The sequence below is a fragment of the Oncorhynchus clarkii genome, chromosome 13, assembly GCF_045791955.1.
Source record: "Oncorhynchus clarkii lewisi isolate Uvic-CL-2024 chromosome 13, UVic_Ocla_1.0, whole genome shotgun sequence".
NCBI classification, from domain to species: Eukaryota; Metazoa; Chordata; class Actinopteri; order Salmoniformes; family Salmonidae; genus Oncorhynchus; species Oncorhynchus clarkii.
Genome location: NC_092159.1, coordinates 32,175,406 through 32,201,037, shown reverse-complemented (window position 1 = coordinate 32,201,037; position 25,632 = coordinate 32,175,406). Strand labels below are relative to the sequence as shown.

The 25,632-nt window shown below is 43.4% G+C and overlaps 1 pseudogene; it reads right to left on the bottom strand.

Moving 5' to 3' along the window:
• Positions 1-25,632, bottom strand: part of LOC139364540 (mitogen-activated protein kinase kinase kinase kinase 3-like) — a 95,994-nt pseudogene that overhangs the window by 12,031 nt on the left and 58,331 nt on the right.

Here is a 25,632-nt window from a genome sequence, read left to right as displayed (position 1 = left end):
TTGTCATAAACCAATATGTTATTTGGTCATTTGGGTGAACTATCCCTTTAAGGTTTATCATAAAACTCCCTTGCGTAGGGATGGATTTTATATGGTTTGGTACACCATTCCATTCCTCTGCACCAGTGTTAAGAAAATAGCTTTTTCCAGCCATGCTCCTATCGTGCAGCGGTCTGATATTGGTAACACTGGCTCCGGTGTGATGGCTACGAGAGTCTCTAATTAAATTAAAATAACCAGACAGGTAACTGGGGGCAAGGTCATGTATAACTTTTAAAATTAACAGTTTGATCTGCACCACCCGGAGATCAACTGGAAGTCAGTTCAGTTCCCTGAAATTATTAGGACAAATGTGCATTCTAGGGCTGAGCTTTAGTATAATTCTCATCAGTTGGTTTTGGGCCATTTTAAGTTTATCTTTCAGATTTTTTTTATGCCACTGGACCATGAGATACAATCATAGTCATAGTGGCACTGGATCAGAGATGTTGCCAGGGTCTGTATAGTAGGCTACTGTTTAAGAGAGGATGCTAGTATGTTGCTTTGTGTGGAGAGCACTAGCTACACATGTTGTGGCTAAGCTAAATGACCATAATCATTATTACTAATACTGTATAAGAGCAGAGGGAGCATGCCACATTGCTAGGCTGTGTGTGGAAAGCGCAAGCTTCACATGTTATGGCTAAGTCAATTACCAACAAATATACTGTATACTAGTACTGTAGAAAGGATTCTACATTGCTATGTGTGGAAAGCGCTAGCGACACAGGTAGCGCCTAAGCTAAATTACCATATTATATTACTATAGTAGTAGTATAATATAGTCCTGTATAAGACAGGATGGTATGTTGTTAGTGTGGAAGGCGCTAGCTTAACAGGTTGTGGCTAAGCTAAATAACCAAATTATTATATTATTACTAATAATGTATATAAGGGTGCTGCATTGCTTTGTGTGAAAAGCTCAAACTTCACAGATTGTGACAAGGCCCATCGGTTAGTGTAACTGGGCGCGACACCTCTCGCCTGTCTCACTCGTGTGTCATTCCATCTGTCTCGACGCCCCACCGGCCTTGTCAAATCTCCATCTTCCCCTATTATCCCTCTCTCCTTCATTCATGGCTGTCTCTACAAATAAACAATAAAATATGAATGGAGAGTGGAAAAGTTTTGAAAAAAAGTCTACACATATTCAAATAAAATCAAATCAAATCAAATTTTATTTGTCACATACACATGGTTAGCAGATGTTAATGCGAGTGTAGCGAAATGCTTGTGCTTCTAGTTCCGACAATGCAGTAATAACCAACAAGTAATCTAACTAACAATTCCAAAACTACTGTCTTGTACACAGTGTGAGGGGATAAAGAATATGTACATAAGGATATATGAATGAGTGATGGTACAGAGCAGCATAGGCAGATACAGTAGATTGTATCGAGTACAGTATATACATATGAGATGAGTATGTAAACAAAGTGGCATAGTTAAAGTGGCTAGTGATACATGTATTACATAAGGATACAGTCGATGATATAGAGTACAGTATATACGTATGCATATGAGATGAATAATGTAGGGTAAGTAACATTATATAAGGTAGCATTGTTTAAAGTGGCTAGTGATATATTTACATCATTTCCCATCAATTCCCATTATTAAAGTGGCTGGAGTTGAGTCAGTGTCAGTGTGTTGGCAGCAGCCACTCAATGTTAGTGGTGGCTGTTTAACAGTCTGATAGCCTTGAGATAGAAGCTGTTTTTCAGTCTCTCGGTCCCAGCTTTGATGCACCTGTACTGACCTCGCCTTCTGGATGATAGCGGGGTGAACAGGCAGTGGCTCGGTGGTTGATGTCCTTGATGATCTTTATGGCCTTCCTGTGACATCGGGTGGTGTAGGTGTCCTGGAGGGCAGGTAGTTTGCCCCCGGTGATGCGTTGTGCAGACCTCACTACCCTCTGGAGAGCCTTACGGTTGAGGGCGGAGCAGTTGCCGTACCAGGCGGTGATACAGCCCGCCAGGATGCTCTCAATTGTGCATCTGTAGAAGTTTGTGAGTGCTTTTGGTGACAAGCCGAATTTCTTCAGCCTCCTGAGGTTGAAGAGGCGCTGCTGCGCCTTCTTCACAATGCTGTCTGTGTGAGTGGACCAATTCAGTTTGTCTGTGATGTGTATGCCGAGGAACTTAAAACTTGCTACCCTCTCCACTACTGTTCCATCGATGTGGATAGGGGGGTGTTCCCTCTGCTGTTTCCTGAAGTCCACAATCATCTCCTTAGTTTTGTTGACGTTGAGTGTGAGGTTATTTTCCTGACACCACACTCCGAGGGCCCTCACCTCCTCCCTGTAGGCCGTCTCGTCGTTGTTGGTAATCAAGCCTACCACTGTTGTGTCGTCCGCAAACTTGATGATTGAGTTGGAGGCGTGCGTGGCCACGCAGTCGTGGGTGAACAGGGAGTACAGGAGAGGGCTCAGAACGCACCCTTGTGGGGCCCCAGTGTTGAGGATCAGCGGGGAGGAGATGTTGTTGCCTACCCTCACCACCTGGGGGCGGCCCGTCAGGAAGTCCAGTACCCAGTTGCACAGGGCGGGGTCGAGACCCAGGGTCTCGAGCTTGATGACGAGCTTGGAGGGTACTATGGTGTTGAATGCCGAGCTGTAGTCAATGAACAGCATTCTCACATAGGTATTCCTCTTGTCCAGATGGGTTAGGGCAGTGTGCAGTGTGGTTGAGATTGCATCGTCTGTGGACCTATTTGGGCGGTAAGCAAATTGGAGTGGGTCTAGGGTGTCAGGTAGGGTGGAGGTGATATGGTCCTTGACTAGTCTCTCAAAGCACTTCATGATGACGGAAGTGAGTGCTACGGGGCGGTAGTCGTTTAGCTCAGTTACCTTAGCTTTCTTGGGAACAGGAACAATGGTGGCCCTCTTGAAGCATGTGGGAACAGCAGACTGGTATAGGGATTGATTGAATATGTCCGTAAACACACCGGCCAGCTGGTCTGCGCATGCTCTGAGGGCGCGGCTGGGGATGCCGTCTGGGCCTGCAGCCTTGCGAGGGTTAACACGTTTAAATGTCTTACTCACCTCGGCTGCAGTGAAGGAGAGACCGCAAGTTTTCGTTGCAGGCCGTGTCAGTGGCACTGTATTGTCCTCAAAGCGGGCAAAAAAGTTATTTAGTCTGCCTGGGAGCAGGACATCCTGGTCCGTGACTGGGCTGGATTTCTTCCTGTAGTCCGTGATTGACTGTAGACCCTGCCACATGCCTCTTGTGTCTGAGCCGTTGAATTGAGATTCTACTTTGTCTCTGTACTGACGCTTAGCTTGTTTGATAGCCTTGCGGAGGGAATAGCTGCACTGTTTGTATTCGGTCATGTTACCAGACACCTTGCCCTGATTAAAAGCAGTGGTTCGCGCTTTCAGTTTCACACGAATGCTGCCATCAATCCACGGTTTCTGGTTAGGGAATGTTTTAATCGTTGCTATGGGAACGACATCTTCAACGCACGTTCTAATGAACTCGCACACCGAATCAGCGTATTCGTCAATGTTGTTGTCTGACGCAATACGAAACATGTCCCAGTCCACGTGATGGAAGCAGTCTTGGAGTGTGGAGTCAGCTTGGTCGGACCAGCGTTGGACAGACCTCAGCGTGGGAGCCTCTTGTTTTAGTTTCTGTCTGTAGGCAGGGAGTCGTGGTCAGCTTTTCCGAAAGGGGGGCGGGGCAGGGCCTTATATGCGTCGCGGAAGTTAGAGTAACAATGATCCAAGGTCTTTCCACCCCTGGTTGCGCAATCGATATGCTGATAAAATTTGGGGAGTCTTGTTTTCAGATTAGCCTTGTTAAAATCCCCAGCTACAATGAATGCAGCCTCCGGATAAATGGTTTCCAGTTTGCAAAGAGTCAAATAAAGTTAATTCAGAACCAACGATGTGTCTGCTTGGGGGGGGATATATACGGCTGTGATTATAATCGAAGAGAATTCTCTTGGTAGATAATGCGGTCTACATTTGATTGTGAGGAATTCTAAATCAGGTGAACAGAAGGATTTGAGTTCCTGTATGTTTCTTTCATCACACCATGTCACGTTAGTCATAAGGCATACGCCCCCGCCCCTCTTTTTACCAGAAAGATGTTTTTTCCTGTCTGCGCGATGCGTGGAGAAACCTGTTGGCTGCACCGCTTCGGATAGCGTCTCTCCAGTAAGCCACGTTTCCGTGAAGCAAAGAACGTTACAGTCTCTGATGTCCCTCTGGAATGCTACCCTTGCTCGGATTTCATCAACCTTGTTGTCAAGAGACTGGACATTGGCAAGAAGAATGCTAGGGAATGGTGCACGGTGTGCCCGTCTCCGGAGTCTGACCAGAAGACCGCCTCGTTTCCCTCTTTTTCGGAGTCGTTTTTTTGGGTCGCTGCATGGGATCCACTCCGTTGTCCTGTTTGTAAGGCAGAGCACAGGATCCGCGTCGCGAAAAGCGTATTCTTGGTCGTACTGATGGTGAGTTGACGCTGATCTTATATTCAGTAGTTCTTCTCGACTGTATGTGATGAAACCTAAGATGACCTGGGGTACTAATGTAAGAAATAACACGTAAAAAAACAAAAAACTGCATAGTTTCCTAGGAACGCGAAGCGAGGCGGCCATCTCTGTCGGCGCCGGAAGTTGCACATTAAGATTCAGTGCAATGCAACCAGAGTTGGGTTGAAATACTATTTGAAATCATTTAAAATACTTTATTTGGGCTTGATTGGCCTTGCCTAGTGGCAAAGGTACACTCCAGATTAGGTGAAGAAAACACAAAGTATTTGAAAAATGTAAAATAGTATAATCGAATCCAGGTCTGAATGCAACTTGCCTAGTCACCATACCCTTACACAAAAAAAGTTGTCTTGCAGCATGACATTCTCCTGTAGAATTCTCTGCGTTAGGTTGGAGTCATTGGAGCTAAAGGTGGTACAACCGGTTATTGAGAGTGTAAGGGGGCAATTATTTTTCACACGGGGTCATCGGGTGTTGCATAACTTTGTTTATGACATAAGTATATAATTGTTGTTATTTGTTCACTCAGGTTCCCTTTATCTAATTTTAGGTTTTGGTTGAAGATCTGATAACATTCAGTATTAAATATGCAAAAATAGATCAAATCAGAAAGGAGGCAAATACTTTTTCAAGGCACTGTATCTACCTCTACTACTCCTGTATCCCTACACATTCTAAATATGGTATTGGAACTGACCCTGTAGCTTTCTTTGTGTTCTTCTTATTTTTATTTATTGTGTGTTTTTGTTCTACCTTATGCTATTTTTAGTACTACATTGATATCGATTACTGCAAACCAAATAAAAAATGAGGTTTTATTGGTCGCGTACACAAGTTTAGCGGATGTTATTGCAGGTGTAGCGAAATGCTTGCATTGTTGGGTTTAAAGCTAGAATTTTACTGTACTTGTGCACGGGACATTAAAACTTGAAACCTCCATGCATGCAGTCTCACTTATGCCCTCCCAAGAAGGAGCTTTTGGGAGATCCCGCTTCGTAATCGATCTGCAAGTCCAAGGAGAAATGAAGACGGTTACAAGACAGAAGCCTTATTTCATTTCACTTTGCATGTTCTATTCCTCAAGAGTCAGAAAGTCATTATAACTGCATGATGATGAGTATTAGAAATGAAAAATAAATGAATGAGGTTGGACCGGCATGTTAAAGCTCCATCTCCTTTGAATGATCGGTGATATTGAGGTTTTGTTGTGCAGAGGTGCTATGTATACTGTAATTCTAGTCGAAATGCAATGTGATTGCTTTTTGATAAATTCAGTTGGTGAACATCTATTCATTGGCATGCCCTATGGCAGTCATTCATTCATGCATGCATGCAAATACATCATACCTCTTAATAATAACATTAGTTTCATTGGTTAAGCACGTAATGGATACACACAAGCAAAGACTATGCTGATTGGTGATTTTTATTTCACCTTTATTTAACCAGGTAGGCTAGTTGAGAACAAGTTCTCATTTACAACTGCGACCTGGCCAAGATAAAGCAAAGCAGTTCGACACATACAACAACACAGAGTTACCTATGGAATAAACAAACATACAGTCATTAATACAGTAGAAAAAGTCTATATACAGTGTGTGCAAATTAGGTAGGATAAGGGAGGTAATAAATAGGCAATGTTGGTGAAGTAATTACAATATTCCAATTAAACACTAGAATGGTAGATGTGCAGAAGATGAATATGCAAGTAGAGATACTGGGGTGCAAAGGAGCAAGATAAAAAATAAATAAATACAGTATGGGGATGAGGTAGTTGGATGGGCTATTTACAGATGGGCTATGTACAGGTGCAGTGATCTGTGAGCTGCTCTGACAGCTGGTGCTTAAAGCTAGTGAGGGAGATATGAGTCTCCAGCTTCTGTGATTTTGCAGTTCGTTCCAGTCATTGGCAGCAGAGAACTGGAAGGAAAGGCGGCCAAAGGATGAATTGGCTTTGGGGGTGACCAGTGAGATATAGCTGCTGGAGAGCGTGCTACGGGTGGATGCTGCTATGGTGACCAGTGAGCTGAGATAAGGCTGGGCTTTACCTAGCAGAGACTTGTAAATGACCTGGAGCCAGTGGGTTTGGTGGAGAGTATGAAGCGAGGGCCAGCCAACGAGAGCATACAGGTGCTGGGTAGTAAATGGCGCTTTGGTGACAAAACGGATGGCACTGTGATAGACTGCATCCAATTTGTTGAGTAGAGTGTTGGAGGCTATTATGTAAATGACATCGCCAAAGTCGAGGATCGGTAGGATGGTCAGTTTTACGAGAGTATGTTTGGCAGCATGAGCGAAGGATGCTGTGTTGCGAAATAGGAAGCCGATTCTAGATTTAATTTTGGATTGGAGATGCTTAATGTGAGTCTGGATGGGGAGTTTACAGTCTAACCATACACCTAGGTATTTGTAGTTGTCAGAACCGTCAGAACCATCCAGAGTAGTGATGCTGGACGGGCGGGCGGGTGCGGGCAGCGATCAGTTGAATAGCATGCATTTAGTTTTACTTGCATTTAAGAGCAGTTGGAGGCCACGGAAGGAGAGTTGTATGGCTTTGAAGCTCGTCTGGAGGCTAGTTAACACAGTGTCCAAAGAAGAGCCAGAGGTATACAGAATGGTGTCGTCTGTGTAGAGGTGGATCAGAGAATCACAAGCAGCAAGAGCGACATCATTGATGTATACAGAGAAGAATCGGGCCGAGAATTTAACCCTGTGGCACCCCCATAGAGAAAGCTGAGCTGTTTGTTTGAACGTCAACAAAATACATGTTGGTTGACACTTCATGTAATGGCAGCTACTGTATATGAACCAAACAAATAGCTGTTTATGCTGGACACAATACTTGTCCTTACTGGTTATGACAATGATCACTATAAAATTATTTGAAATATTTACAGTATACATTTTAAAAGATAAGATGCACCCAATAAGATACATCATTGGTTAGACCACAGCCTTAAACTCAGAAAATCAAGTTGATATGATTTTTTAAAATATATATTATTAGTTCAATACAACTAAGTATTTTAAGTAGGGCAACTCATATTTTAAGGTTTCATTTCCATGCGCTCTAATTGAGGTATCACCAACATGTCAAAAGGAGACAATCGTTAAAAGGTGAGACATTATGAGGATTTAGTACAATGATGAGAAATGACCAAGGTCGACAATGACACAGCAACTCAGAAATAATGCAGTTATCTAATTCAGGACATAGTTTACAGTTAGAACAAAACAGGCTTGGCAGTTTAAACTCAGTTTTAAACTACAGTTTTCTTTGAAAGATAAAAAAAAAAAAAAAAAGCTTGGTAATTCTGTCAGTTTAGTCAAGATTTTATAGAGTAGGAGGGGTAAACCAATGGCAAAGGCCTTTTTAACCCTTTTCTCTGAGCTTAAACTCTATCTCCACAGTAAAGACAGGAGAGTTGACAAAATATCCCAGGCTTTCCGGCTCAGTGACTGTCACCTCTCTGCCCTCCTCTATCCCTCTCCAACCTCCCCCTTGTCTGAGTCCGTCATCATTGAGAGGGCGGTGCGCTTTGATAACCATCCCCGTTGCTTTTCTTCCCCTATAAAAACGGTCACACAGAGATTCCAGGGCTGTGTCTCAAATGGCACCCTATCCCTTATATTTTGCAGTAAAGTAGTGCACTATAGGGAATAGGGTGCCATTTGGGGGACACACACACACAAGGTGTCAGCCGTGCACCCAATGTACACAGAATCTCAGAGGGTGAATTTAAGAAACGGTTTAGCTACCATCTTTAGTATCTATGTTATGACAGTGAATAATGGCAATATATATGTACAACTACAACATATATGTACAACTAAATATATGCGCAAGATGTGTGCATAATTGTATCTTTAGATTAGATAAAAGCTTCAGCTAAATTCCATATTACAATATGATAATTCCAAAACGCCATCTCAGGGCACATTTCTGCTGTATGGCCTAATGGGAAACACTTAATAAATCCTTTAAAAAGGGATGTTACCACATCACAACCCATACATGCAGAGGTTGTGGGGAGATGTGAGGAGGTTGTGTGGCTAAGCAGAGGCCTGTTTTACTGCGGTGCAGCTGTTGTATGGTTGCTGTATGTACCGTTTGTTACGTAAAGCATCTGCAGTGGGCGCTTAGGCAGCACTCCCCTGTCCAACTAGGAGAGACTTGCAGCTCACTACAGTTTGAACGTCTCGATGGGACAAACAATGACACTTCTCTATCAACCTCTTTCTCTCAACTGCTCTATCGATCACTTGTTCTCTCAACATTTCTCTCACTTTCTCAACATCTGCCTCTCCCCCCTCTCTAAACCTCTCTATCAATCCCTCAACCCCTCTCTCTCTCTCTCTCTCAATCAATCCCTCTCTCAACCTCACGCCCCTCTACCTCGCGAGCTCCCTACCTCTACCTCGCTCGCGCTCTCTCTCGCTCTCTCTCTCAACCTCTCTCTCTCTCAACCTCTCTCTCTCAACCTCTCTCTCTCTCAACCTCGCTCTCTCTCAACCTCGCTCTCTCTCAACCTCGCTCTCTCTCAACCTCGCTCTCTCTCAACCTCGCTCTCTCTCAACCTCGCTCTCTCTCGCTCTCGCTCTCTCTCTCAACCTCTCTCTCTCTCTCGCTCTCTCTCAACCTCTCTCAACCTCGCTCTCTCTCAACCTCTCTCAACCTCGCTCTCTCTCAACCTCGCTCTCTCTCAACCTCGCTCTCTCGCTCCTCGCTCTCTCTCAACCTCGCTCTCTCTCAACCTCGCTCTCTCTCAACCTCGCTCTCTCTCAACCTCGCTCTCTCTCAACCTCGCTCTCTCCCTCTCTCTCTCTCAACCTCGCTCTCTCCCTCTCTCTCTCTCAACCTCGCTCTCTCCCTCTCTCTCTCTCTCAACCTCGCTCTCTCCTCTCTCTCTCTCTCTCGCTCTCTCTCGCTCTCTCAACCTTGCTCTCTCGCTCTCGCTCTCTCTCAACCTCGCTCTCTCTCTCTCTCAACCTCGCTCTCTCTCTCAACCTCGCTCTCTCTCAACCTCGCTCTCTCTCAACCTCGCTCTCTCTCTCTCTCAACCTCGCTCTCTCTCTCTCTCAACCTCGCTCTCTCTCTCTCTCAACCTCGCTCTCTCTCTCTCTCAACCTCGCTCTCTCTCTCTCTCAACCTCGCTCTCTCTCAACCTCGCTCTCTCTCAACCTCGCTCTCTCTCTCTCAACCTCGCTCTCTCTCTCTCAACCGCTCTCTCTCTCTCTCAACCTCTCTCTCTCTCTCTCAACCTCGCTCTCTCTCTCTCAACCTCTCTCTCTCTCTCAACCTCTCTCTCTCTCTCAACCTCTCTCTCTCTCTCAACCTCTCTCTCTCTCTCAACCTCTCTCTCTCTCTCAACCTCTCTCTCTCTCTCAACCTCTCTCTCTCTCTCTCTCAACCTCTCTCTCCCTCTCAACCTCGCTCTCTCTCTCCCTCTCAACCTCGCTCTCTCTCTCAACATCGCTCTCTCTCTCTCTCTCTCTCGCTCTCTCTCTCTCAACATCGCTCTCTCTCTCTCTCGCTCTCTCTCTCTCTCTCTCTCGCTCTCTCTCTCAACATCGCTCTCTCTCTCTCTCTCTCAACATCGCGCTCTCTCTCTCTCTCAACCTCGCTCTCTCTCTCTCTCTCAACATCGCGCTCTCTCTCTCTCTCTCAACATCGCGCTCTCTATCTCTCTCAACCTCGCTCTCTCTCTCAACCTCGCTCTCTCTCAACCTCGCTCTCTCTCAACCTCGCTCTCAACCTCGCTCTCTCTCTCAACCTCGCTCTCTCTCAACCTCGCTCTCTCTCAACCTCGCTCTCTCTCAACCTCGCTCTCTCTCAACCTCGCTCTCTCTCAACCTCGCTCTCTCTCAACCTCGCTCTCTCTCAACCTCGCTCTCTCTCAACCTCGCTCTCTCTCAACCTCGCTCTCTCTCAACCTCGCTCTCTCTCAACCTCGCTCTCTCTCAACCTCGCGCTCTCTCAGCCTCGCGCTCTCTCAGCCTCGCGCTCTCTCAGCCTCGCGCTCTCTCAACCGCGCTCTCTCTCAACCGCGCTCTCTCTCTCTCTCAACCGCGCTCTCTCTCTCTCTCAACCGCGCTCTCTCTCTCTCAACCGCGCTCTCTCTCTCTCTCAACCGCGCTCTCTCTCTCTCAACCGCGCTCTCTCTCTCTCAACCGCGCTCTCTCTCTCTCAACCGCGCTCTCTCTCTCTCAACCGCGCTCTCTCTCTCTCAACCGCGCTCTCTCTCTCAACCGCGCTCTCTCTCTCTCAACCGCGCTCTCTCTCTCAACCGCGCTCTCTCTCTCAACCGCGCTCTCTCTCTCAACCGCGCTCTCTCTCAACATATCCCTTTCTCTCAACATATCCCTTTCTCTCAACATATCCCTTTCTCTCAACATATCCCTTTCTCAACACTTCCATCCCTATATTTCCTTCTCAACCCCTCTCTCATCTCTTCAGCTCCCTGTCCTCCCTCGTCTGAGTGCCATCATTGATAGGGCGTTGCACTTTGATAACCATCCCGCTCTCTTTCAACCTTTCTCTCTTTGAAAAAGAGACGCTTCGCATTGTGACAAGCCCTAAAAATAAAGCCCTTCTGTGCCCCTGTAAAAACAAGCGCATGTCAAAAAAAGACTTACTACAAAATAGGCCAGGGGAGAACTTACATGCGATATTTCATCATTATAACCCGTTTGGTGATTTTTCATGCTGATATTACTGTGTTATTTCATCATCCACGTCAAAACCAGGTAGGAATACAAATTGATCATACTGTAAGGTATGCAGGGCATTAATAAATGTGCAGTGATACATGACACTGTAATAACCAAAAGGAACTATAGGCTGCAAACTATATGTTACAAAAGGGAGTATATGCCGCAAGGGCACGGTTTATGTCTTTACATGTGTAGGCCGTCATTGTAAATAAGAATTTGTTCTTAACTGACTTGCCTTGTTAAATAAAAGGTTACACATGCAATGACAAGTGAAAGTGTCATGGGATACCAGCGAAAGCAGCAAGACAGAGGGCTTCACCGAGTGAAAAGCATCCAAACGTGAACTGACAACATATGAACTGCGATGAGGATGAGACAACACAAAACAGAGGTAAAATATGGGCAAAAATAAGAACAGAAGTACCATATTAGATCTTGCAGTGTAGTATTGTTCTTCCACACAGTCCAAAAAATTGTCAGGGTCGGGCTGTTTAGTAGACAGACCAAGAAAATACAGATTATTCACAGTCATGGGGTATTTAAAAATAATCACACACACAGTATTAAAAAAAAGTTGTTTAAGTTCTTTGAAGAGATGGGATGAAGGTTGGGTTAAAAAAAATGTATAAACATATTTTTTTAAAACACACATAAGGGGTGAGAGACTCAAAAGGCTGGCCAAGGTGCCAAAAGGATTCCATGCAAGTGGGGCCTTCAGAAAATAAAAGAAGAAAATACTTGGAAGGTACTGTGTACAGGACTTGATGACTGATTGTTGATTAACACTCACACACACACATTCAAACACTGCTACATTTAAACACTGTTTAGACTCGGTTAGATATTTAATTGGAAGGGTTAGAAAATGTATTTTACAATGTGAGACTCTCACCCCTTCGGTATTTTGAAGTCAACATACAAACTACAACTCGTATTTGTTGACTGTGGGTACGTCCCAAATGACACCCTATTCCATATATACCTTTGACCAGGGACAATTTGGTGTCATTTGGAGCGCACGCTCTGGGTTTCCAATATATCTTTGTATGCAGGCGTCTGTCGTCGCTATTATACCACATACAGTTAATATAGTCTATATAACATATCACCAAATACTATAGTATGCCTCATCCAAAATACAATGCACAGTTATGGTATGATAGCAGTGCACTAGCAATAGCCATGGAAATTGTGAGGTTCTGAATTTAAACAGTCATTATTGTTGCAACGCATGATTTGGTTGGTCGAAAAGTGTGAAATGTTGATGGGCAAGCCTGTGCGTGAGCTTGTGTTTGTGTGTGTTAGAGTCACTCACTGCTGGTTTGTGATGAGGTTCAGTCTCTTTCCTAAGCAGGGGATCAAACTTGACTTGATCGACTATCAGTGTTAAAAAATGAAACAGAGAATTAAACTGCAGTACTAAGAAATGAACACACAACACATTTCTAAATATAGTCACAGTGGCCTGGCAATAAAAAAATAAAAACCTGCATGACTCGAACAGCAACATAAGCACAAAATATCACTAAAGATCGCTTACGGGCATATTACTACTAGTGCACTTTCCCTCCTATATAATCTCTGTGGGTACTGAGTCAAAACTAAATGGCAAAGATTAAGACCCTCAGATATAGAGCCGCTGAATGAACAGTAAGCAGTTCCCCATGCGCCTTTTGCACATGCAGGGCGAATATTCAAGTCTCTTGGGAAGTGATGCTCAGCGACTCAGTGAGTGACAAAAAGGAGAGCTGGAAAGATAAGAAGCGAGTGCGGGGGAGAGGCAGAGAGAGGAAGGAGTGGTTTTCCATACTTAACCACAAAAGGTAATGAGAAGGACCACTCAGGAAGAAATTTGAAAAGCTTTCGTTACATTGTTATAAACGTGACATTATAGATGTCATAACCAGTCACAGTGACCTTAGGAGATGTTAGATTGTGGCTACTCACTTGACGCAGTCATAAATAAAAATTATTTTTATAATTTCAGCCAGTTGTTTTGAAAGTAGAGCTCACAACACAAAACGGGTCCCCGAATATTGTTCACAATTGTGTACAACGTCAGTGCATGTGGGGTGTGCATGTTGGGCTCACCTCGCAACCTCATTGGACAATACTGTGCTGACCTGAATCCCGCCTCCCACTTTAACCTTGCAACCTTACTGGACCTCATTCCACCTGCCAATAAACATTCTCTATCAAGTTCTGTTGTTGCAGGCTAGCTCCCGTTGTAGGGTATGGTCCCATCAGACTAATATGGCAAACGAGCAAGCAAATGTTATAAAGTAAGTTTAAACAACGGAAAATGTACACTTCTACAATACGTGACCATAAGTTTGTGGACACCTGCTCATCAAATATCTCATTCCAAAATCATGGTTATTAATATGAAGTTGGTCCCCTCTTTGCTGCTATAACAGCCTCCACTCTGCTCGGAAGGCTTTCCACTAGATGACGGAACATTGCTGCGGGGACTTGCATCAGGCACTGATGTTGGGCAATTAGGCCTGGCTCGTAGTCGGTGTTCCAATTCATCCCAAAAGTGTTCGATGAGGTTTAGGTCAGGGCTCTGTGCAGGCCATTCAAGTTCTCCACACCGATCTTGGGAAACCATTTCTGTATGGACCGCACTTTGTGCACAGGGAAATTGTCATGCTGGAACTGTTTCCACAAAGTTGGAAGCACAGAATTGTGTAGAATATTATTGTATGCTGTAGTGCTAAGATTTCCCTTCACTGAAACTAAGGGGCCTGGCTCGAACCATGAAAAACAGCCCCAGACCGGTATTCCTCATCCACCAAACTTTACAGTTGCCACTATGCATTGGGGCATGCAACGTTCTCCTGGCATCCGCCAAAACCAGATTTGTCTGTCGGTGGTGAAGCATGATTCATCACTCCAGGGAACGCGTTTCGCGGCTGAGCTGTTGTTGCTCCTAGACGTTTCCACTTCATAATAACAGCACTTACAGTTGATCGGGGCAGCCCTAGCGGGGCAGAAATTTGACGAACTAACTTGTTGGAAAGGTGGCATCCAATGACGGTGCCTGAGCTCTTCAGTAAGGCCATTCTACTGCCAATGTTTGTCTATTAAGACTGCATGCTGTGTGCTCAATTTTATACACTGCTCAGCAACGGGTGTGGCTGAAATAGCCAAATTCACTCATTTGAAGGGGTGTCCATCTACTTTTGATTATATAGTTGCATCAAATGTCCTACTCCTTGAAAGTCAATCGGGGGAGAAGGGCGTGACGCTTGGCATACCAGACGTGACGCTTGGCATTCAAGCCAAAGAGTTCAATCTTGGTTTCATCAGACCTGAGAATTTTGTTTCTTATGGTCTCAGAGTCCTTTAGCTGCCTTTTGGCAAAAAAAAGAAATGTCCTCTCACTGTCAACTGTGTTTCTTTTCAGCAAACTTAACATGTGTAAATAATTGTATGAACATAACAAGATTCAACAACTGAGACATAAACTGAACAAGTTCCACAGACATGTGACTAACAAATGGAATAATGTGTCCCTGAACAAGGGGGGGGGGGGGGGGGGGTCAAAATCAAAAGTAACAGTCAGTATCTGGTGTGGCCAGCAGCTGCATTAAGTACTGCAGTGCATCTCCTCCTCATGGACAGCACCAGATTTGCCAGTTCTTGCTGTGAGATGTTACCCCACTCTTCCACCAAGGCACCTGTAAATTCCCGGACATTTCTGGCCCTTGCCCTCACCCTCCGATCCAATAGGTCCCAGACGTGCTCAATGGGATTGAGATCCGGGCTCTTCGCAGGCCATGGCAGAACACTGACATTCCTGTTTTGCAGGAAATCACGCACAGAACGAGCAGTATGGCTGGTGGCATTGTCATGCTGGAGGGTCATGTCAGGATGAGCCTGCAGGAAGGGTGCCACATGAGGGAGGAGGATGTCTTCCCTGTAACGCACTGTATTGAGATTGCCTGCAATGACAACAAGCGGGTGTAACTCGGGCAGTTGTTGTTGCCATCCTATACCTGTCCCGCAGGTGTGATGTTCGGATGTACCGATCCTGTGCAGGTGTTGTTACATGTGGTCTGTCACTGCGAGGACGATCAGCTGTCCGTCCTGTCTCCCTGTAGCGCTGGCTTAGGCATCTCACAGTACGGACATTGCAATCTATTGCCCTGGCCACATCTGCAGTCCTCATGCCTCCTTGCAGCATTCCTAAGGCATGATCACGCAGATGAGCAGTAGAAAGGCCTCTTTAGTGACCTAAAATGTCATAACTGTGACCTTAATTGCCTACCGTCTGTAACCTGTTCCACAGGCGCATGTTCATTCATTGTTTATGGTTCATTGAACAAACATGGGAAAGTTTGTAGTATACATTTCTTGAGCGCATTATCACGATTCACGAACGGAATGGATGGACGCGCCTTGTATAAACCTTATAGCCTATTGCACAATATATTACAAAATTCAAATAAAATACAAGATTGCTGGTTCAAACCCCTGATCCAACTCGGTGAAAAATCTGTCAATGTGCCCTTGAGCAAGGTACTTAACCCTAATGGCTACTGTAAATCAATCTGGATATGAGTGTCTGCTAGTATACAATTTTTTTTAAAAAATAATATATAACTTCTAATTTCAGATGTTTTCTAACTTATGATGCATGGATTTGATCCATCTTTTTTAGCTGCTATCAAAACAACTAATGGTAAGCCATACAGGCACTTGAAAACTTGCTTCAGAGTGCAATACATGACAGGCACGAGTGCGTAATCTCATGCACTAAATGATGGCAGGTTAGAATGTAAGGATTCAGATGCTTTTCCCGCTTGGAGAGGACTGTAGATCATTTATTATGCATGTATGAGCCATACATTGACACGTTGAGTCCAAAACAGAAGGTTTAATTTTTTTTTATAGTTTTCAATCTTCCGGAAGATCTAACCATGTAACCTTTCAGTGTTGTATCATTTGACATGTCATGACTAAGGCTGTAGCGGTCACAAAATACTGTCAGACGGTGATTGTTAAACAAATAAACTTGATAATGCCTCGGAATTTCACGGCGGCATCCCCTTTGTGTGGCTGTAATGCACCCTAAAAAAAAATCTAAGTCTTTTGCGACCAGTGGCCATTGTGCACTTCTCCCTGAGTGATGCGTGCTCCATCAAGTGATTGGGTCTTTCTCACAAGCTACAAGTGAAGACCGACACATCGGGCACGCACCTGCGTGCATCCATATCCAATTCCGAGGAGCATATTGAGGATATTGAGGATATTTGAAGAACTGTCCACATTTACATTTACTTTTTTCAACAAGATGAGTAGGCCTAACGAACAGTGAAAGAACTAGCCTATGTCAATCTACTATCCCCCATAGTACAAAGGTTAACCTATTCTATTCTGTGCGAGAAATAAATATTCCAAACATAGTCTGGGACAGTTGCGGGATGCAATAGATCCCAAATTAATATAACCACTAGCATCCAAAAAAATATTTTTTTAAGCAATTTGGCTGAGGCAACATATCAGAAAGTTTATCAACATTTTAAGCTAAGAGATAAGTCTATTTCTTCACATTATAAGCACAGCAAATGCGCACATGGTAGTATTATTTCAATAAGCGTGAATGTTACATTAGCGGAAAACACCATCAAAAATAACCGCAAATGCAATTATCCATGTAATGCTTTTATTATAAAGGTGCATAAGGTGAAAATGACCTTCCCCAAACTTGAAACTCAAGCGCTGCTTATGTATGCCCGTTGCCAACTTTAGTTGTGATACAAACCTTAAAACATATACACCTATGGACTAGGCTACATGACATGTGACTATGATTCAAAAAGTAGCACAAAAAAAAAGGCATTGTTTCTTAAGCTGGTCATCATTCACAAGTGATAATATATAATTCACAAGTAATTGGCTAATATTGTCACCCATCAGACTATTCTTGATTTAATATAGTTTTTACATATACTAAATAATATATGTGTGAAATACGTTTTGATTTAGAATGGACCATAATCATGCACCTGTATCGAAACAGGGTCGGCAGGAAAAAAATGCATGTAATCTATGCACTTAAATTGCGACTGAAGGACACTTTTCCCCGTGGTTTATTTTCATGCCAGCCAGGTACTCCTGTTGTAAATATAAGCAATGTGCTTAATATTAAAAAAGTTGAGAAATAAATATAGTAGGCCTAGCCTATAGAATGCTGATCCTCCTATTTTTATTAGAGGCCATTAATCTGTTTTAACGCACAATTGCATAGCCTACTGAAATGTTGCGCAACATTAGATCATGTGCTCTCATGAAGTGTTTGATTAGATTTTTAAATACATTTGCATTAACGTCAGAGAGATTAGAAGGACAATAGAGCGCTGAGTACCAGGCAGTTAGCAAGTTTGGTAGGCTACTAATGAACATCGGCAGCATCAGGGCTGGGAGAAGCCTAATTTACTGTGACTAAAAATTCACGTGGAATTAGACTGCCTTCATGACTCGTGACCGCCGGTGTGGTGGTAATACGTTCACCCTAACTGCCCTAGTCATGAATGCTTATGACATACTATGGCATGCTAATGTCAATCTTATGTCTTATACCAAAGGGATTAAGTCAAATATGCTACTGAAGACACTCACAGTTGATCTCAGAGAGGGTCTTCCCTTCTCGTGTGTTCCCAGAGCGAATCCGATGCGGCACTGATACAGGGGGCTGTCAAAACAGATAAAGTGGAGTGAGGGAAACAGTACAACACTAACTAGCCTGGTCCCAGATCTGTTTGTGCTGTATTGCCAAATGTTATGGTCATTGTCAGCCCAAAACGATCTGGGACCAGGCTAGGCATACATTAGTCGCAAGGCAAAAATGTAGCATTGTCTGATGCAGGCATTCTGACATACATACCACCTACAGTACCGTTTATGAAAGTGTTTGATATTATTTCAATGTGCTTGTATGCATCTGATACTGCCTTAAAATTAAATTTAAAATGGGATTTAATTGTATTTTAAAGTATTGTGGTGGCAGCTTTATGTAATGGGTTTGCTGGTCAATGGCAGGGACTGGGGGATTTGTCAGGATCAAAATAAATATGAAAGGAACAAAGCCCAGGTAAAAAGGAAAACCAGCCTCAGTCTTCTGAAAACCTAACCCTGTTGTGGAGTTATATTTTTCAGCCAGACAATTACACACATTGTTATGCCAAAGACACACCAGTGGCTTTCCAAGAGGTGTTGAGTGTTTGAGTGGTTTAGTCTCAGTCCTGAATTAAAGTTGCTTGAAAATCAGAGACGAGGTTAAATTATTCCTGTTCACCATTGATTCCCAACCAAATTTACTGACCTTAAGCAATTTTGACAAAAATAATGGACATATGTTGCCCTAAGAGTTATGCAAAGTTGGTAGAATATTATTCACAGCTGTAATGGCTGCCAAATGTACTTCCACCAAGTATTAACTCTGGGGTGTGAAGACACATGCAATCAAGACATCTTCGTTCTTTTATTTTAAATTAATTTAGAAATGTTTCTATCATTTAAAAAATGTGGAGTAGATTGTGTAGATCTGTAGGTAAAAATTCCAGTGTAATCCCTTTTTGTATGTAATTTTAAGGCAGCAAAATGTGAAGACAGTGCAAGGGGTGTGTAGAAAAAGTATTCAAGACCCCTTCACTTTTTCCACATTGTTACGTTACAGCCTTATTCTAAAATTGATTAAATTGTTTTTTTCCACTCATCAATATACAGCGATTCCAGCCTTGAGTCGTCTTGGGAATAACGCTAAAAGCTTGGCACATCTGCATTTGACGAGTTTCTCCCATTCTTCTCTGCAGAGCCTCTCGAGCTCTGTCAGGTTGAATAGGGAGTGTCGCTGCACAGCTATTTTAAGATCTCTCCAGAGATGTTCATTGGGTTCGAGTCCGGGCATTGGCTGGACCACTCAAGGGCATTCAGAGAGTTGTTTCCGAAGCCACTCCTGCATTGTCTTGGCTGTGTGCTTAGGGTCGTTGTCCTGTTGGAAGGTGAACCTTCGCCTCAGTCTGAGGTCCTGAGCACTCTGGAGCAGGTTTTCATTAAGTATCTTTTTACTTTGCTCCGTTCATCTTTCCCTCAATGCTGACTAGTTTCCCAGTTCCTGCTGCTGAAAAACATCCCCACAGGATGATGCTGCCACCACGCTTCACCGTAGGGAAGGTGCTAAGTTTCCTCCAGACGTGACGCTTGGCATTCAAGCCAAAGAATTCAATCTTGGTTTCATCAGACGTGAGAATTTTGTATCTTATGGTCTCAGAGTTCGTTAGCTGCCTTTTGGCAAACTCCAAGCGGGCTGTCATGTGCCTTTTACTAAGGAGCAGCTTCCGTCTGGCCACTCTAACATAGATGCCTGATTGATGGAGTGCTGCAGAGATGATTGTCCTTCTGGAAGGTTCTCCTATCTCCACAGAGGAACTCTGGAGCTCTGTCAGAGTGACCAAGGCCCTTCTCCCCCGATTGCGCCGTTTGGCTGGGTGGCCAGCTCTAGGAAGAGTCTTGGTGGTCCCAAGCTTCTTCCATTTAAGAATGATGGAAGCCATTGTGTTCTTTGGGACCTTCACGGTGGCAGAAATGTTTTGGTACCCTTCCCCAGATCTGTGCCTCGACACAATCCTGCTCTGACATGCACTGCCAACTGTGAGACCTTACAGGTGTGTGCCTTTCAAATAATGTCCAATCGATTGAATTTATCACAGGTGGACTCTAATCAAGTTGTAGAAACATCTCAAGTATGATCAATGGAAACAGGATGCACCTGAGCTAAATTTCAAGTCTCATAGCAAAGGGTCTGAATACTTATTTACCCCCTGCCCCGTATTTAGGTTTATTATTTTTCATAAAATGTGTAAACATTTCTAAAAACATGTTTTCGCTTTGTCATTATGGGGCAGTGTGTACATTGATGAGGACATTTTTTTTTTAGAATAAGGCTGTAACGTAACAAAATGTGGAAAAGGGGAAGGGGTCTGAATACTTTCCGAATGCACTGTAATTAGTGTCAAGTGGTAAGATAAGAGATCTGTATATAATGATGAGATGCTCATGTCTCCTTCCTAACAATGGGAGTTGTTGTCCCATTGGCGGAAGACAGGCGACATGTTTAGATTTCAGCGAGAGTGAAACCTCTCGCTTCGTCTCTTCCTCTCTGGTAAGACCAGTATAATGTAACGACAATCAGTGATAACGATGATTTTTTTTATTTTACCTTTATTTAACTAGGCAAGTCAGTTAAGAACAAATTCTTATTTTCAATGACGGCCTAGGAACAGTGGGTTAACTGCCTGTTCAGGGGCAGAACGACAGATTTGTACCTTGTCAGCTCGGCGATTTGAACTTGCAACCTTCCGGTTACTAGTCCAACGCTCTAACCACTAGGCTACTCTGGACCCTATGGACCCTAGTCAAAAGTAGTGCACCATATAGGGAATAGGGTTCCATTTGGGAAACAAGTGAGTCACGTCTTCCTGGCAACCTTCCACATTTCCCTGATTAAAAAGGCTAGTGTAAAAATACCACCATTGAATGTCGCACTTAGATGACACGTGTAATGACCCTTCTGGGGGGGCATCAACCTGATATCCTCCCTTCCACTAAGCCATGTGGGGAAAATCATTAGTTGGCTGCCAGTCGTCTTTTGTGTCATGACTATAAGAAAGGCGTGCGTCCCAAATGGCTGCCCATTTCCTATATAGTGCACTAATTATGAGCACAGCCCAAGTAGTGCACTATGTAGGGACCAGGGTGACATTTGGGGGCAGCCAAGTTAGTCCCAGGATGGCTTCCACTGTTATTTATTTAGCAGTGTGTCCTCCTTCGTGCATCAGAGGACATGCACTTTATGTGAAGGGCTCACAGTGGAACTAACATTCCCAGGGCACAAAATGGCAGTTGAAGGACGTCCTTCACTGCCTGGTTGTTTTGAAGAAGAGACTAAAAGCATTTAGAGCCAAACCGTTGGAAGCCAGGGGCGGTTGAAGGAGCTTCTCCAGCACAACTTAATCTTGGGATATAATATAGGACCATTCTTGTCTACATTTTATTCATTTAGCAGATGCTCTTATCCAGTAGTGGGTGCATAGATTTTCATACTTTTTTTTGTAGTGGATCCCGTGGGAATTGAACCCACAACCCTGGAGTTGCAAGCACCATGCTCTACCAACTGATCCACATGGGTCTACCATTAAAGACAAATAGCATTTGGTTCCAATTTACAATAAGAGTCCCCGATACCGTTGTATTTACATGCAGCTCTACAGTATCTACACTGTAATTATACTACCTGATGTAAATATTTATTAAGGTCGCCCACTGTAAAGTGGGACTAAGTACTCAAATGGTAAAATGTATCATACATTTTAGCTTTAGCAAGGACCCAATGGTTTCACACCATTCTCCACATCAAACAATTTCAGCACATGCTCATTAATGATGTTACACCCGAACACACTTACCATGCACAAACGTTTAAAAACACGAACCACACATCTATGCCTGTGTGCACACAATCTCAATTACCAGAGCAAGCAAACACACCCATATAGGCCCACAACGCCCACAAGCACACAGACAGACACACGGTACCTCTCTGCCAACGGAAAAGCGTGGGAGTCGCCGAGATAGGGGGACAACGGGTTGAAACACACCCCAGTATGAGCCAAAGCACCCTCTTGTATTTCAACTAAGGGCAAAGGAGAGAGGCAGAGACACTCAGCCCAACTGATAAGAGGAGTTGAGGAGGATTAGGGTGAAATTGCCCTTAGATGCTGATCTTCGGTCAGTTTTGCATTTCTCCCACTAATGTTTAAAGGTTAGGCTTTGGGGAAAGGAAGCTGATCATAGATCTGTACCTAGGGGAAACTTTACCCCGGAGCAGTTGAGGACAGGGGGTGAAACGGCCTAAATAATTCCTTTAAGGCACAGAGTCAACACCTAGAGTCAGTTATTATGGGCCTTGGACAATGTGTGACTACTGCCAGCTAAAGTGACAGTGCAACTTTTTGGAATGAGTCATGCGTACATTTGATGAGACAATGTTGAGGAAATGTAAAAAATTAAAATTAAAATTGCAGGCAGCTAAGAGGCTAATTAATGCTTATGCTAAGGCTAATACATCTTTAAAATTCAAACAAAAATGTGTAGATGCTGTATAATATTATACATTCCGTAATTGTCTAACAAATATGCATTTAAGTGTGCCAATGAACAAGACAGAATGTTCAGTCAGTGTATTCTAGTATAATATTGACAAAGATAAAAGTACTGCTGAGTGTGAATACCGTGGCTTTGAATAGCAAAAGCACTCCCATCAAACTCTTGCTGTGCATTATACACAGACTAAATTGACCCCTAAAACCTAGTGACACAATGTTCTGTATGACAAAGTACAATAGATGCTCTATAACCAATGATAGTCCTTTGTAGTCAAATAAAATGATTTAGGGCCTTGATCAATCAAAACCAGTAACCAGGAATACAGGATAAGACAAAGGAAAATCTAAATGATTACTATTTCCACTGTGAGAATTGATGTCACCATTGAATAATGGCAACTTCGAAGTCAACCTAGCCTGGGTGCCAGTCTTATTCTGCTATCTTGACAACTCCTTATGGAATAGTTATGCCAAATGTTTGGATTGACACTGAGTGACAAGGAGTTGGAAAGATTGTATTAACAGACTAGCAAAGGTTACCGGTTTGATTAAATGAGGATGTGTCCTGTGAGTGTCTGCAGCTGTACTGTACCTCCTCGGACTCATCATCTAAGTGGTCGTCGTAGGAGGAGTGGTCCGGGTTGCTGGCCTTGTCCAAGAGCTCGATGGCCAGCGTGCGACTTAGAGGTTGCGAGACAAAGGGATGCTGGGAAAACATCAGGGGACAACAATGAAGCTGAGTTCATACTGTAGGATAGCCTGGTCTCGGATCTGTTTGTGCGGTCTTGCCAATTCCTATGGTTATTGATGGGGCAATGACCATAGCAGTTGGCAAGACAACACAAACAGATCTGAGACCAGACTAACTGTAGGAGACTATGGGCCAGATTCAGTAAAGAAAAACCACGTGTCAGAAAGATTGCATTATGAGAAATGCAATCGAGTAAAACAAATTAATCATAGCTCTCAATTATTTAAAAAAATAAATACATTTCCTGCTGTGGTTGTTCCCTCTTGAGCCAAATAGCAGTTGAATAAAATAAAAGTTGGCTTGGCTTGGGGAAAATGTTATCTAAGATGAGATAAGATACAACTTTATCCATCCCCTTAGGACAATTAGATTCAGGGCTAAAGTGGTGCATCTGATATGAACTGACATACAAAAACACTAGACAGACAACACATTTAGGCTGCGTCCCAAATATGGGCATACGGTGCCACTTGCCTCAGACAAGCATGACACAAGACATTATCACATTTTTATTACATGCTTGTGCAATAGATTATTAAAAGGCTAAAGAGTAATGTGTAAAAGGCACTTTAAGTGAGGTAGATCTAAACAAGATTTCTAAGATAAAATACTAAAACGGTTGAGCCTGTAAGAGTTAGGTGGGATCCTCTGTCCAAGTTTAGTTGAGTGATATACATGGTCGAGTTCTAAGAACACAAACCTCAGGCTAATAGTAAATAAGAGTTGCTATGTGGAAACTGAAGCACTTTCTACAGCACTTTCTGCAATTGCAACATCCTTTTTTGGACTGTTAAATAAATGTTTACCCATTGATTCTTTAAGAATCTTTTAAATGCCTCATGAGCTTAGCTCAACTGTCATACACCATCAGAACCCAAAATGTAAGCTTGTTTTACTTGAAAACAAACACTGTATAGCCTCAAAGTGTATAACTGGGGGCAAAATCCCCCCCCTCCTGGACACCTACACCACCCGATGCCACAGGAAGGCCAAAAAGAAAATCAAGGACATCAACCACCCGAGCCACTGCCTGTTCACCCCGCTATCATCCGGAAGGCAAGATCAATACAGGTGCATCAAAGCTGGGACTAAAGACTGAAAAACAGCTTATATCTCAAGGCCATCAGACTGCTAAACAGCAATCACTTGCACATCAGAGGCGGCTGCCTATAGACATATATCAGGAATCACTGCCTACTTTTAGAAATGGATCACTAGCCACTTTAATAACGTTTCCGTATCTAGCACAACTCATCTCATATGTATAGACTGTGCTCCAAGCTATTCTACGGCATCTTAGTCACTTTAATTGTGTGTAAATATTCCATCACCCATCTCATATGTACAGTTGAAGTCGGAAGTTGTCATACACCTTAGCCAAATACATTTAAACTCAGTTTTTCACAATTCCTGAAATTGAATGTTAATAAAAAAATTCCCTGTTTTAGGTCAGTTAGGATCACCACTTTATTTTATTTTGATTTATTTCAGCTTTTATTTCTTTCATCACATTCCCAGTGGGTCAGAAGTTTACATACACTCAATTAGTATTTGGTAGCATTGCCTTTAAAATTGTTTAACTTGGGTTTGTAGGCCTCCATGCTCGCACACGCTTTTTCAGTTCTGCCAACATATTTTCTATAGGATTGAGGTCAGGGCTTTGTGATAGCCACTCCAATACATTGACTTTGTTGTCCTTAAGCCATAACTTTGGAAGTATGCTTGGGGTCATTGTCCATTTGGAAGACCCATTTGCGACCAAGCTTTAACTTTAACTGATGTCTTGAGATGTTGCTTCAATATATCCACATCATTTTCCTCCCTTATGATACCATCTATTTTGTGAAGTGCACCAGTCCCTCCTGCAGCAAAGCACACCCACAACATGATGCTGACACCCCAGTGCTTCACGGTTGGGATGGTGTTCTTCGGCTTGCAAGCCTCCCACTTTTTCCTCCAAACATTACAATGGTCATTATGGCCAAACAGTTCTATTTTTGTTTCATCAGACCAGAGGACATTTCTCCAAAAAGTACGATCTTTGTCCTCATGTGCAGTTGCAAACCGTAGTCTGGCTTTTTTATGGCGGTTTTGGAGCAGTGGCTTCTACCTTGCTGAGCGGCCTTTCAGGTTATGTTGATATAGGACTCGTTTTACTGTGGATATATATACACACTGTTGTACCCGTTTCCTCCAGCATCATCATAAGGTCCTTTGCTGTTGTTGTGGGATTGATTTGCACTTCTCGCACCAAAGTACGTTCATCTCTAGGAGACAGAACACGTCTCCTCCCTGAGCGGTATGACGGCTGCGTTGTCCCATGGTGTTTATACCTGCATACTATTGTTTGTACAGATGAACGTGGTACCTTCAGGCGTTTGGAAATTGCTCCCAAGGATGAACCAGACTCGTCGAGGTCTACAATTTATTTTCTGAGGTCTTGGTTGATTTCTTTTGATT